The sequence below is a fragment of the Corythoichthys intestinalis genome, chromosome 9 (assembly GCF_030265065.1).
Source record: "Corythoichthys intestinalis isolate RoL2023-P3 chromosome 9, ASM3026506v1, whole genome shotgun sequence".
Taxonomy (NCBI): domain Eukaryota; kingdom Metazoa; phylum Chordata; class Actinopteri; order Syngnathiformes; family Syngnathidae; genus Corythoichthys; species Corythoichthys intestinalis.
Window position 1 is genome coordinate 36,207,641 of NC_080403.1, and position 14,338 is coordinate 36,221,978.

The following is a 14,338-nucleotide window of genomic DNA, read 5'->3' on the forward strand; positions in this document are numbered from 1 at the left end:
GGCGCACAGCTCTTCATATCTCTCTTCTGTATGCTCTTGCTTACTTCAAAAATACTGCGCGCACTTTGAAAATGAGAGCGCCACTGCCACCCACTGAGTGGATGTGCAAGTACACTTCATTCTAGTACGGCGGGGAAAAAAAAGCATGTTCCCCGAGGTCACATGCGCCACCCCTGGTATCGCTCTGCGCCCCCCTGGGGGGGCGCGCCCCACTATTTGAGAAGTACTGGTATAGACACACAATAATTCAAACACACACTCACAACTACAGACAATTTGGAGTGTTCAATCAGCATGAACCCCGAGAAAACCCACGCTGGCACGACAAGAACATGCAAACTCAATACAGGAAGACTAGAGATTGAACCCACAATCCCATAACTGTGAGGTCGACATGCTAACCAGTTTGCCACCATGCCGCCACGTGAGTTTTTGGCACTTTGCGAGCATGAAAAAGACGAATTTGCGTTAAAAAAAAAAAAAAAATTAAATTTGCGATGCGAATTTTGCACATCCGCACATCGTGATGACGATGTTTTAACGATATATCATTCAGGCCTACAGTTAACTAAAATGACCAAAATCAGGGGAAAAAAATAGCTTGTCTTTCAATTACAGGACTGTGTTGGCATACTGTATATATTCAAACAACCTTTCAGGTGTATATGAAGTACTTGTGGCCTCTCCGCCCCCATTTTAAAGTTGAGTTCACAAATTTTAGAATGAGCTAGTTCAGTTCATAGTTCATGGATGGAATATTTTGAAGTTAACTGTTCCAAAAATTAGTTCTTCTACCATGTGACTACATTACTTTTCCATTTTTTCCTGATTATATTATGTCCTAAGATAGGACGTAAGTTAGGACACAAGACTTTTTTCACCTATGAAACATTAAACTTTTAGAACTTTTGTCATAAAAGTGCAATACATTATTTATGTTCTTTATTAAGTAAAAGACAAAAACAAAAAAAAAACTTTTTCTGCACTGCGTTAAAAGCAGTGTTGTTAATAACGACGTTACTAACGGCATTATTTTTGTCAGTTACTGTATCTAATTAACTACCATTCCCATCTTTGCAACGAGGTTACTGACGAAATTAAGGTGCACGGTTGAATCACAAATCAAATAAAAAAGACAGTTCAATTCAATCAGTTAATATAAACATATTTGATGTGAAAGACGTTATAGAATGGATCATGTAATAACATGTAGAATATGAAAAGGAACGTCAGTTACTTTGCTGAACAACTAATTACTCTTACATTGAGGTAACTGAGTTACTAACTCAATTACTTTTTGGGGGAGATAATTAGTAACTGTAACAAATTAACTTAAAGTAAGATTAACCACACTGCTTAAAAGTGTGTGCCTGGCCAAGGCCGGTAACAGTTCTTGCATATTATACTGGAAAGACCACTGTTGTTTTTTTGTCTGACAGCTTTTCGTAACTAATATTTGTGTGCGGAATCCAAAACTGATCTCAGTTTCTCTATATCACATCAAATGTTTTTAACTATAGGATCCCTGTTTCCTTATGACTTCTTACTTCTGTTTGCTTGCTTTAAAACTGCAATTTTACAAAAGAGATTTGCTATTGTCCACTTTGGTGTGGGTGACATCTGAGTTCATTGGGTTTTTCACACTGCTGGTTTTCTGTTAATTTCATTTCCTATTTTGTGACTTCCTCTTTCATCTTATTCTGAATGATCCACTTACCGTCCTTTCAAATTTGTAGGATTTGAAACCACAATTTGGTCACTTGACAGCACAATAACCTTTTTGTCAATAGTATGAAAGTAATTAATCATTTGAAACATTTCCTGAATGGAATGCACTGCATGGCCTCACTGCAACACTGGCTTGGTACACATTCCGGGAAAAAAAATCAGTAAAAGAACATCTGTTGACGCTGCTGTCATTATATGCACATTTTTTTAAAAAACTACCGTGAATTTTGGACAATAAGCCGCTACTTTTTTCCTTCATTTCGAATCCTGCGGCTTATATTCCAGTGCGGCTTATTTGTTGATTTATTTGGGTTAATAGGTAACACTTTATTTGACAACGGCATCATAAGACTGTTATAAGACCATCATAATTATGACATGACACTATCGTGGGCATTTCTGAATGCTTATAATAGAGGTCATTAAGTGTTATCTGGGAAATTATGTCACCAACTCAATTTATGTTTAACTCTGATCTTTTACATCCATTCAAAAGAGATAATTTTCCGGATAACACTAAATGACATCTGTTATAAGCATTTATTAATGCTCATAACAGTGTCATGTTATAATTATGATTGTCTAATGACAGTCTTATGACGCCACTGTCAAATAAAGTGTTATCAAATACCATAACTAGCAATTAATGAAACAACTGGAATAGTAACTGAAGAAATAATTAGCACAGAACATGAATTTTGATTGTCATTTACATCTGTAGCGCTGCAATGCATGCTAGGGGGCATGTTGGACGACAACAGTGTTGAGAGCAAGTGGCAGCAGAGGTTGGACTGTCTCTCTCACGGGATCAGTGTTGGCCATATGAAGCCTTTTGAAACAATGAATATTTCATGGTGGTTCATTTGGTCTTATGACAGTCTTCTGATGCCTAACTTTACATTCAAATAATCAGGTAATTTTCGGCCAATTTACATTTTTTGGGGGGGGGGGGCAAAAAACTTTTAAAAATTTAGACATTTCTGTTAAAAAAAATCTGCTTTTACGTGTTTTATTTTATGAAACATTTCATAAAATAAAACAGAATAAAACAACATATCTAAAAACAATGAGGGCCAGATAGCCGGCAAGACATGCTGAGGCATTAGTGACATCAGAATTCAACCTACCGTAATTTTTGGACTATAAGCCACTACTTTTTTCTTCATTTTGAATCGTGTGGCTTATTTGTTGATTTATTTGGGTTAATAGGTAACACTTTATTTGACAGCATCATAAGACTGCCAAAAGACACTATCATAGGCATTACTGAATGCTTATGACAGATGTCATTAATTGTCATCCGGCAAATTATGTCACTAACTCCATTTCTGTCCAGCTCGGATCTTTTACAACCATTCAAAAGTGAGATAATTTGCCGGATAACACTAAATGACATCTGTTATAAACATTCACTAATGCTCATGATTGTGTCATGTCATAATTATTATTGTCTAATGACAGTCTCATGGCACCACTGTCAAATAAAGTGTTACCAAATACCATAACTAGCAATTGATGAAACAACTGGAACAGTAACTGAAGAAATAGCACAAAACCTGAATTTTGATTGTTATTTACATCTGTAGCTCATTGAAGCAATGAACCAAATTTGAACCAATTGGCTGCAAAGCTTCATGGTGGTTCATTTGGTCTTATGACAGTCTTCTGATGCCACTGTCAGATAAAAATATATTAACCGGTACCACTTTATCTAAATATCCCATAATACAATGAGGACAGCTGCGGCTTATAGTCTAGTGCGGCTTATCTATGAACAAATGTCATTTTCGTGTCATATTTGGTGGGTGGCGGCTTATAGTCAGGTGTCCCTTAAATTACCGTATGTTTATTTTCTCTGCAGTGCATCCTACTACATCCTAATGACACACCATGTGACTACGCTGTTTGACGTTGCTGCCTCAAGTTTAACTTCATTACAATATTAACGAATTAGAGGAATGTTTGTGTCATGTTTGCCCTCCTACATAAACCATATTAAAACTCAAAATATACCTTGCACCCCATATTTTGCCATTTTCTAACATTTTTGAAAAGGCTCCAGGGAGCCACTAGGGTGGCGCTAAAGAGCCGCGTGTTGCTGAAGCCCGGTCTAGTCTCTCACCATAATAATGATTTTGTTACATCTTTTATACATAAACTAACAAGGGAGCAGCGATGGTCAAATGAAGCTTCTTGAAGTAAGGAAGCTTTGCAGCAAATTTGTTCAACGCTTCATGGTGGTTCATTTGGTCTCATGACAGTCGTATGATGCCGCTGTCAAATAAAGTGTTACTGGTTAAGTGATGGCCAACTAAAGCTACTTGAAGCAATGAAGCTTCGCAGCCAATTGGTTCAAAGCTTCATGGTGGTTCATTTGGTCTCATGACAGTCATATGATGCCGCTGACAAATAAATTGTTACCGGTTAATATCTTTTGGTGTAAACATCCCATAATACATCCCATAAAAAATTACGGTAAGCGTAGGCATATGCAGTTCTAAAAGGTATGATACGCATGCACTAATGAAATATATTTTAAGACCGCTGCTTAACAGTTAATCTTTTTTTTTTGAATGAGCCACGTAAATGCGAACATTTTGACAAGTTGTCATGCTAATATGAAACTACACCAAGAATCATTTGCTTTAGGTTGTTGTCATATACAGTGGGGCAAATAAGTATTTAGTCAACAACCAATTGTGCAAGTTCTCCCACTTGAAAATATTAGAGAGGCCTGTAATTGTCAACATGGGTAAACCTCAACCATGAGAGACAGAATGTGGAAAAAAAAAAAAAAAAACGGAAAATCACATTGTTTGATTTTTAAAGAATTTATTTGCAAATCATGGTTTAATTCCTCCATGCAGATCTCCTCTAGAGCACTGATGTTTTGGGGCTGTCGTTGGGCAACACGGATTTTCAACTCCCTCCACAGATTTCCAATGGGGTTGAGATCTGGCGACTGACTAGGCCACTCCAGGACCTTGAAATGCTTCTTACGAAGCCACTCCTTTGTTGCCCTGGCTGTGTGTTTGGGATCACTGTCATGCTGAAAGACTCAGCCACGTCTCACCTTCAATGCCCTTGCTGATGGAAGGAGATTTTCACTCAAAATCTCTCGATACATGGCCCCATTCATTCTTTCCTTTACACACATCAGTTGTCCTGGAAAACAGCCCCAAAGCATGATGTTTCGACCCCCATGCTTCACAGTGGGTATGGTGTTCTTCGCATGCAATTCAGTAGTCTTTCTTCTCCAAACATGAGAACATGTGTTTCTACCAAAAAGTTCTACTTTGGTTTCATCTGACCATAACACATTCTCCCAGTCCTCTTCTGGATCATCTAAATGCTCTCTAGCAAACCGCATATGGGCCTGGACGTGTACTTTCTTCAGCATGGGGACACGTCTGGCAGTGCAGGATTTGAGTCCCTGGCAGCGCATTGTGTTACTAATAGTAGCCTTTGTTACTGTGGTCCCAGCTCTCTGTAGGTCATTCACTAGGTCCCCCCGTGTGGTTCTGGGAATGTGACTGACTGAAGTTGTGGACAGGCGTCTTTTATACCGATAATGAGTTAAAACAGGTGCCATTAATACAGGTAACGAGTGGAGCCTTGTTAGACCTCGTGAGAAGAAGTTAGACCTCTTTGACAGCCAGAAATCCTGCTTGTTTGTAGGTGACCAAATACTTATTTTCCACTGTAATTTGAAACTAAATTCTTTAAAAATCAAACAATGTGATTTTCTGCCCCCCCCCCCCCCCCCCCCACACACACACACACACATTCTGTCTCTCATTGTTGAGGTTGACCCATGTTTACAATTACAGGCCTCTCTAATCTTTTCAAGTAGGAGAACTTGCACAATTGGTGGTTGACTAAATACTTATTTTCCCTACTGTAAATGCAACCTTGACCTTGTTTGTATTCACAATCAGGGCAGTCATGAGGCACAGTCTAAATTTCCATCAAAGAAATTCTTGCAAATGTGCCAGGAACTCTGCACAACAACTTTGTCTATGAGCCTTGCTCCTCAAGGCGGTTCCCTCTTAGATGCCACTGCTGTAAAAGTAGTTAATAAGTTTCCACTGCCCATCATTATAGCTCAAATTCTGGCTTAGAGAGCTTCAACTGGAGCTCTGAAGCTACATTATATAATGTCATGGGACTGCAATCTTTTCTGGTATTTACAGACTCAAAAGCCGGTTATGGTCACATTCTTTCCCACATATGTAACAGAGGTATAGCATGACATTTTTTGGGATACATTTTAACTGAACATATGGTATAAATTACTAAGCCATTCACATGACTTACACTGTGTTTATCAGAAATTACACCAATTTTATTTATTAAAAAAATATATATTACCGTAATTGTAAGCCATTCAACATTATAGACAGTTTGAACATTGACTGCTGTGTTTTGGTCAAAAGTACAGAGCCTTGGTGTGAACCAGGCAGACGTGAGGCATTCACTAAAAGTGTGAGGGGGCTGTTAGTTTGTTTAAAGCACAATGAGGAGTTGTGTTTACAGTTGCCATGAGCTCTCTGTCTTGTCATTTTTAATCCATTCACTTTTATTACAACTGTACACTGCAGTGCGGGAAATGAGGGCTATAAAGCAATAAATTAGCCTGCAACAGCAAAAGGGCTCATTAAAGTTTAGCAAGAGAAGGAAATGGCCAACTTCTACTTTTAACTGTCTGTTGTGCACTGAGGCTCTCCCAGCCATCACTTCCTCATCAACACGTCCACAATGATGAGATTACTGTTATCCACTGTGTAGACGCAGTTTCCTTCAAATACCCTTTGTACTTTAAACGTCTTAAATCGGCAAACAGAGCAAGCTACTCGTTTTAATCGCCGTTTCCACCTTACTCAAATAGGCCTAATTAATGGGAGGCACACAAGGTATACACTCACCGACCACTTTATTAGGTACACCATGCTAGTAACGGGTTGGACCCCCTTTTGCCTTCAGAACTGACTCAATTCTTCGTGGCATAGATTCAACAAGGTGCTGGAAGCATTCCTCAGAGAGTTTGGTCCATATTGACATGATGGCATCATACAGTTGGTATAGATTTGTCGGCTGCACATCCATAATGCGAATCTCCCGTTCCACCACATCCCAAAGATGCTCTATTGGATTGAGATCTGGTGACTGTGGAGGCCATTTGAGTACAGTGAACTCATTGTCATGTTCAAGAAACCAGTCTGAGATGATTCCAGCTTTATGATATGGCGCATTATCCTGCTGAAAGTAGCCATCAGAAGTTGGGTACATTGTGGTCATAAAGGGATGGACATGGTCAGCAACAATACTCAGGCTGTGGCGTTCCAACGATGCTCAATTGGTACCAAGGGGCCCAAAGAGTGCCAAGAAAATATTCCCCACACCATTACACCACCACCACCACCAGCCTGAACCGTTAATACAAGGCAGGATGGATCCATGGTTTCATGTTGTTGACGCCAAATTCTGACCCTACCATCCGAATGTCGCAGCAGAAATCGAGACTCATCAGACCAGGCAACGTTTTTCCAATCTTCTATTGTCCAATTTCGATGAGCTTGTGCAAAATGTAGCAAAGTTCGACGTGCTGTGCGTTCAGACATGCTCTTCTGCCTACCTTGGTTGTAACGGGTGGTTATTTGAGTCACGGTTGCCTTTCTATCAGCTCGAACCAGTCTGGCCATTCTCCTCTGACCTCTGGCATCAACAAGGCATTTTCGCCCACAGAACTGCCGCTCACTGGATATTTTTTCTTTTTCGGACCATTCTTTGTAAACCCTGGAGATGGTTGTGCGTGAAAATCCCAGTAGATCAGCTGTTTCTGAAATACTTAGACAAGCCCTTCTGGCGCCAACAACCATGCCATGTTCAAAGTCACTCAAATCACCTTTCTTCCCCATACTGATGCTCGGTTTGAACTGCAGGAGATGTATGTCTCTTGCACTTTTTTAGAAGGTACTTTTTGTCCCCTGTTGTTTTTGACTATTCAAAATTAATGTTAGAACTCAATAAAAGGTGGTATGATGATCACTAAGACCACATGTTAAACAATTGGCAATCACAGGTCAGGTTACGTTGGCAGTAAATTCGAAAATTATGCATGTTTAGTTTTAGTATGTATCATATGTTTTGTATTGTATTGTTTCTTTAATTGAGCCAACGAATGGTTATTCCGCATAGACACCACTGGTACTCTCATGCAATCACAAATCTAACAGGGGCTGTGTCAGATTTGTAATTGACATGGTAAAAAAGTAAGTAATTTTATGGTAAAACACCTTGTGATTATTTGTTTTGTTTGTTTTTTACACAATGACAGAAATGTGCAGTAAATGGACTGATGTGCAGGCAATTACTTTAATAGTTGGCCATTGCGTCATTAATAACGAAGTCTCAATATCTTCAACGGAAGAGCTTTGGTTCTCTTATCATTTTTTTTTTCTCCCAAAATTCAAGTTTAAGATCAATGTGCAGTCCTTGACAAAAGTCTTGTTGCTTATCCATTTTGTAGGAACAATTGCGAATAACCTTTTAATTATTCAAATGGTTTCAGAAATGGCTCATATGAAAGCTAAGATGCTCCCAAATGATGTTGAATGTAAAAAATATATTTGTTTCACTGAAAAAAAGATTTATCATTTAATAAAGACATAAAGGTCAAATTTTGGCAAGACAAAAAGTTTTGTCGCCTACAGAAAGTAGTGTGAAAATTGAACAAAAATGTACTTCAAATACAAAAATATGTTACATAACATAAGCAAATTAAGTAGTGGTGCTGTGAGATCCAAATTTAATATTTTGTATGACTTCCATGGTTAGGAATGTAAGCGGCAGCTAAGATTTGTTGATATTTCAGACTGGGGTATACTTGGGCTACAGAAAAGTCACAGATGGCTGCCGCTTAGAAGAGGAGGGCCAACTGACATGTAAAGCATGTTTGCAGAGGGTGGCTGCCGAGGAGGCAATACCGCCAATATGATTTTGCATTTATACATAATTAAAGATTAGCAAACACTGTCATGAACGTTTCCCACCAGCTACGAGACTTAACTCTAGCGTGTTTAGTGTGTCTAGCGGTGGTAAAACGTGGTGTGTTTTTTTCTCTCTGGGAACTGTCTGTGTTGAGAGACTGTGTGTATAATGTAAACATGATACAAGTCATACACACGTGCCTTTTTTATGGAAAATAATTCAATTATTTTTGTTCTGACGGTAATATTATTGAGCTGTGGCTGTTGGTTTAGGTCAGTGCTTCTCAATTATTTTCTGTTATGCCCCCCCAGAAAGACATAAACGTTCTGCACCCCCCCCAACTCTCTGCCGTAAATATACTGTAGTATCATTTGTATACAAAATACTCCTCTGCATAACATTGTGTTCTTTTTACTATTTAAGAAAAAAAGTAATATAGATCAACTTACAATAAAGTTAAAAAAAAAAAAAAATACTCATCCATACTGTAAAAATACACTCAAGGTTTTTTCATTGTTTGATACTGATGTAATACTGACAAAGCAGGAGGATTTTTGGCAATATTCGGCACGTTTTTGCTGAAAAAAATAATTCCTGCTGTCCGCTGCGAGCATTTTTATATAGAGTAAACAGACAGGTCTTTCCTCGTCTCCCACTGTAATAAAATTCAAAGCCAAATGCTACATACGCTACGTCATATTTCCTTGTCTTAGCTTTTCATATCTCCACTGCGCTTTGCTGTGTGCTCTTGTTTGGTTCAAAAATATTGCGCACACGCTGAAAATGAGAGCGGCACTGCCACCCACTGAGTGGATGTGCAATTACATTTTATTCTAGTACGGCAAAAAAGTATGTTCCCCAAGGTCACATGCGCCACCCCCGGCATCGCTCTGCGCCCTCCTGGGGGGGGGGGGGGGGCCCGCCCCACTACTTCAGAAGTACTGGTTTAGGCTCACCTAAAGGACTGCATTAATTTTATTTTGAATATTTTGTTGTTTTTTTTCAAGTTATTTTAACTTAACAATATACTTATGTTCCAATTTGTTAATATGTTTTGAAAAATAAAAATCTGGGGGGTTTTTTTGTTTTGTTTTGTTTTGTTTTCAATTTATTTTAACTTAACAATATACTTATGTTCCAATTTGCTAACATGTTTTGAAAAATAAAAATCCTGTTCAACGGGAAAAAAATTTTTTGTTTTGTTTTGTTTTTTTTAACCCAGATCAAAGTAACACCATTTAGAGCTGTGACTGCAATGCCAAGATACCGTGAAACCGTGATATTTTGGTTTAAGATTATTATACCGTCAGAATATCATACCGGCACATGCCTAATTGCTATATATTGTAATGTTTTATTTGTAACTGTGCACTGACAAAATATATATGAAAAAGTTTTTCTTTTTTAAGCAGAATTATTTGTCCCCTCTAAGTTGTACACCAAAGTTACACCACTGGTCTCATATGTCCATGAGTCAGTCCTTTCCAGTCTAATAAGCACGCTTCTTGTGAACATCACTCCATACCCAAAAATACACACTGACTCTACATGTATGCTATGTTAGCATCCACCTGCTTTCTGTGTGTCTGTTTACTGTACGTACGACCCACAATATGGGTTCTTGGATCAGGTGGTGTATGTACTGTATGTGTGCATAATGTATAACTAACCAATAGGCTAATGACAGTTTTTTTTTTTTTTTTGTATTCCACGTGAAATTACGTAATTGGTTCCTGTTTCAAACTGGTCATGATAACAAACATTTTTAACTGCCATACAAGTACATCTTATTGTAAAATGGAATACATTCCTACCTTGACACGCGATCACTTCGACACGCGATCTTTTCGACGTCCGACGTAAAATTTGACTCGCCATTTGTTTCTACATCCGACAACATGCTCGAAATACAATGATTTATGACAGCGCCGCAGTTTCTTCGCAAGACGGACACACCTCAGATTTTCATGTGAAAGAAATCAACAAGGGTTCCAAAAAGGGTAGTGCAGGTGGTGAAAAAAGGAAAAAGGTGACGCTTACCGTTGAAATGAAGATGGAAATGATAGAAAAATATGAGCGTGGCGTGTGCATCCGTGAACTGGCTTGACAATAGACCCCACTCACCAACATCACACAATGACGTGTCGCTGTATTGTGCCGCCATATTGTCCGTCATTGTGTGTCCGTATTCTCAATGGTCTCAATTTATCGTGCAATTTATAGTGCAATTCATGGAAGCCCCGGTGCTTTCAGACGCTGTAAACTCATTGGATGTGTTGCATAAAAGGCGTTATGTGGAAAAGCTTCGGTTGATCCATTCGCCAGATCCATATTTGATGCCTAAATCGATATTTTTCGACCCGCTGTCTTCGCCGTCTCTGCCTGACATCTGCTACCCGGATATCTGCAACTATCTTGTCCACAGAAACTCAGCCTATTCTCACGAAACTTTGAAACACTTTAAGAGCAGCACTCTAAGCAACATTACCCCGTGTGACCCTTTACTTCCAATTTTCTAAAATGGCGACAATCATTAAAAAAAAAGTTGACTGCGATGGCCGACGCTTCAAGGATAGGTGGATATTGGACTATTTCTTCAATAAAACACGCAACAACTGTGTCTGCCTCATTTGCAAAGAGACAGTCGCTGTTTTCAAAGAGTTCGATGTGACGCGATAATGATATTACCGAACAAGACACGCTGACATGTACGACAACATTACAGGGAAGATACGCAGCGAGAAATTATAGCAACTTGAAGCTAGTTTAATTTTACAGCAGCAGTATTTCGCAAGAGCCCGAGTGTCGAAAGAGAACGTCACAAAGGCGAGATTGTTGAAATTATGAATTTAAAAAAAAATTATAATAAAGCAAATGTGACACACAGAAGGGCTTGCTAAAATTTGTTTAAATATATTGTTCTACGTAAATCAGCCAAGGTAGCCCCCCGCATTTTTACCACACCAAATCTGGCCCCCTTTGCAAAAAGTTTGGACACCCCTGTTTAACTGATGATCCATGCCAGACGAGGCCAGCTTCTTTCACTTGTTACCAGCTAAATATTATTCAAAAAATAATGGTGGTGGAAGAAATAAGCATCTTGAATTTGAAACTGTCGGCGATTAGCCTCGCAATGATCTTAATTGTGGTTGTCAGCCCAAAACCCTCTAAATACAGTGCCTTGCAAAAGTATTCGGCCCCCTTGAACCTTGCAACCTTTCGCCACATTTCAGGCTTCAAACATAAAGATATAAAATTTTAATTTTATGTCAAGAATCAACAACAAGTGGGACACAATCGTGAAGTGGAACAAAATTTATTGGATAATTTACACTTTTTTAACAAATAAAAAACTGAAAAGTGGGGCGTGCAATATTATTCGGCCCCCGTGCGTTAATACTTTGTAGCACCACCTTTTGCTCCAATTACAGCTGCTAGTCGCTTGGGGTATGTTTCTATCAGTTTTGCACATCGAGAGACTGACATTCTTGCCCATTCTTCCTTGCAAAACAGCTCGAGCTCAGTGAGGTTGGATGGAGAGTGTTTGTGAAGAGCAGTCTTCAGTTCTTTCCACAGATTCTCGATTGGATTCAGGTCTGGACTTTGACTTGGCCATTCTAACACCTGGATACGTTTATTTTTGAACCATTCCATTGTAGATTTGGCTTTATGTTTTGGATCATTGTCCTGTTGGAAGATAAATCTCCGTCCCAGTCTCAGGTCTTGTGCAGATACCAACAGGTTTTCTTCCAGAATGTTCCTGTGTTTGGCTGCATCCATCTTCCCGTCAATTTTAACCATCTTCCCTGTCCCTGCTGAAGAAAAGCAGGCCGAAACCATGATGCTGCCACCACCATGTTTGACAGTGGGGATGGTCTGTTCAGGGTGATGAGCTGTGTTGCTTTTACGCCAAACATATCGTTTTGCATTGTGGCCAAAAAGTTCAATTTTGGTTTCATCTGACCAGAGCACCTTCTTCCACATGTTTGGTGTGTCTCCCAGGTGGCTTCTGGCAAACTTTAAACGAGACTTTTTATGGATATCTTTGAGGAATAGCTTTCTTCTTGCCACTCTTCCATAAAGGCCAGATTTGTGCAGTGTACGACTGATTGTTGTCCTATGGACAGACTCTCCCACCTCAGCTGTAGATCTCTGCAGTTCATCCAGAGTGATCATGGGCCTGTTGGCTGCATCTTTGATCAGTTTTCTCCTTGTTTGAGAAGAAAGTTTGGAAGGACGGCCGGGTCTTGGTAGATTTGCAGTGGTCTGATGCTCCTTCCATTTCAATATGATGGCTTGCACAGTCCTCCTTGAGATGTTTAAAGCTTGGGAAATCTTTTTGTATCCAAATCCGGCTTTAAACTTCTCCACAACAGTATCTCGGACCTGCCTGGTGTGTTCCTTGGTTTTCATAATGCTCTCTGCACTTTAAACAGAACCGTGAGACTATCACAGAGCAGGTGCATTTATACGGAGACTTGATTACACACAGGTGGATTCTATTTATCATCATCGGTCATTTAGGACAACATTGGATCATTCAGAGAGCCTCACTGAACTTCTGGAGTGAGTTTGCTGCACTGAAAGTAAAGAGGCCGAATAATATTGCACGCCCCATTTTTCAGTTTTTTATTTGTTAAAAAAGTTTAAATTATCCAATAAATGTTGTTCCACTTCACGATTGTGTCCCACTTGTTGTTGATTCTTGACAAAAAAATTAAATTCCATATTTTTATGTTTGAAGCCTGAAATGTGGCGAAAGGTTGCAAGATTCAAGGGGGCCGAATACTTTTGCAAGGCACTGTATATATTAAATGGCTCTTACCAGATATAAAATGACTACTACATAATCTGTGGTGATCGTTTGGTGCCCAGTTTTCTCGTCGAATTGCAGCAGTCCATCTCGCTCTCCGGGTCTCTCGGAATACGGTAGAACTTCAAGTCTCTCCGTCTATCTTCTCTTGTTCTGCAACCAACCGCCACACACGCCTTCACCATTTTGATAATTAATGTTAACGAGCAGAAAAACACGCCATAATAGGAGGAATTTACGTAGCGGTAATGCGTAAACACGAGGAGCTGACGGACAATATGGCACGGAGGCGTGGTTGTGACGTCATGCGAGTGGGGTCTATACGGCCGTAGAATGCCTACGATCTCGATGGTCCTCATCCGACCAGTCTTTATAAGTTTAGGTGACAATTATTGTTGTGGTACCATCGCCAAAGAAATCGCCAGCTTTGTCAGGTTTCAAATCATATATTCCATCAACTTCAGCAACACGCCTACTGTCCATAAGAAAAAGAAAAGTAAAATCTCGACCGCACTATTCTCTCTCTGTCACGTCAGCCACGCGGTGCGTTCAGGTACAGCATGCAAAAGACGTCCGCCACACTAGAACCTGATTCGTTACATTAATAGAGGAATTATTATTATATTATTTATCTGATTTTTATTTATAATTTATTTGTTTTGCTGTGTGTCATTGCCATTTTTAAACATACCATCACTATTTATTAAGGTTTTAGTGTAGGTTTTTGGGCTGTGGAACAAGTTAATGGAATTATTATGTATTCTTACGGGAAAATCCTGCTCTACGTATGACCATTTCGATTTACAA

General features: G+C 39.3%; 1 protein-coding gene across 1 annotated transcript in view; it reads left to right on the forward strand.

The window, feature by feature from the left end:
• mapkapk3 (MAPK activated protein kinase 3) overlaps positions 1-14,338 on the forward strand; it is a 43,379-nt gene that overhangs the window by 13,025 nt on the left and 16,016 nt on the right. The gene's annotated exons all lie outside the window — the stretch shown is intronic.